This window comes from Vombatus ursinus, unplaced genomic scaffold (genome assembly GCF_900497805.2).
Source record: "Vombatus ursinus unplaced genomic scaffold, bare-nosed wombat genome assembly UNPS02009205.1, whole genome shotgun sequence".
NCBI classification, from domain to species: Eukaryota; Metazoa; Chordata; class Mammalia; order Diprotodontia; family Vombatidae; genus Vombatus; species Vombatus ursinus.
This window is the reverse complement of record NW_020948983.1, coordinates 52,849,242-52,850,518: the sequence shown is the minus strand read 5'-3', so window position 1 is coordinate 52,850,518 and position 1,277 is coordinate 52,849,242.

The window sequence follows — 1,277 nt, the reverse complement described above, 5'->3', positions numbered from 1 at the left end:
CATCTTGGGTAAAATTTAATTTACAAAAAATGTCAAGTTCATATACAACGTTTAACTCTGGAATTTCATTTGTAACTAGCTCAAGACACTGGTTAACAATCCTTTTAAAAGTCTTCACTGACATACTACTTCCCTAAAGTTTAGCCAGAATGATCAGTCTCTCATGTTACTTTTCAGTACTTCCAGGTATTTTTCCCTTTTCTTTTGGCTACAAGTTCTAGTGTGCCCAAAGAATTTGTTGATTTATCACCTTAATGTGCATATCATTTCCATTCCATATTACCACCTTCCCTAAAACAACTGCTAGTTAATACCAGCATGATTTGCTGGGTTTTTTTTTTCTGAAAAAATGAAAGTAAAAGAAAGTTTAAAAGTTGAATCAACATTGGGAATATTGCATCGGCTACTCAAAATTAAAAAAATCATGTTTTGAAAAATATACATATCACATAAAGTAGAAATTTGTTAATTTCAGATATATTTCAATTTTACATTACTCCATGGCTTATACTATTTTGGGGAAGAAAATACCATGCACCATTTAATAGCATATGAACAAAGTAAAACAGTCAATACTTTACTGGTTTGCATTTCTAATGTTCTCTTTTAACCTTTTATCTACTTCATTGAGTTTTATTCAAGTACACACCATCTGGTTACTTAAGGACATTCAGAGATAAAATACAGGTCTGCCATATAAACTGAAGCTGAAAGCCACAAGGAGAACCCAGGAAGAACCTCAAAATGAAAAAAGCCTAAAAATGCTGATGAAACAAAAAAATTCCCCAATTTAAAATACCTTCCTAGGCATCTATAACCATTAGGACAGACTCTGGTTACAGAGAAGGTCACCTCTGTTAATTTCTAAACCTATCTGGGCTGTGTTGAGCATGCTCTATGTAGTAGATCCATGGTAAAATTGCTACTATCCTTAAAGATTTTTGTTTTACATTGTATACAGTAACACCAATATTGTATGATGATCAACTGTGAAAGACAATTATTCTCAGCAACACAATGATCCAAGACAATTCCGAAGGACCTATGATGTAAATGTTATCCACCTCCAGAGAAAGAACTAATGGAGCCTGAATGCGTATCAAAACATACTTTTTTGCTAACTTTATTTCTCGTTTTTCTTGTGTTCTCTGTTTTCTTTCATAACAAGACTGATGTGGAAATATGTCTTGTATGACTACACATATATAGCCTATATCAAACTGCTTGCCTTCTCAATTTGGGGAAGGGGGGAAGGGAGAGAATTTTACCTCAAAATT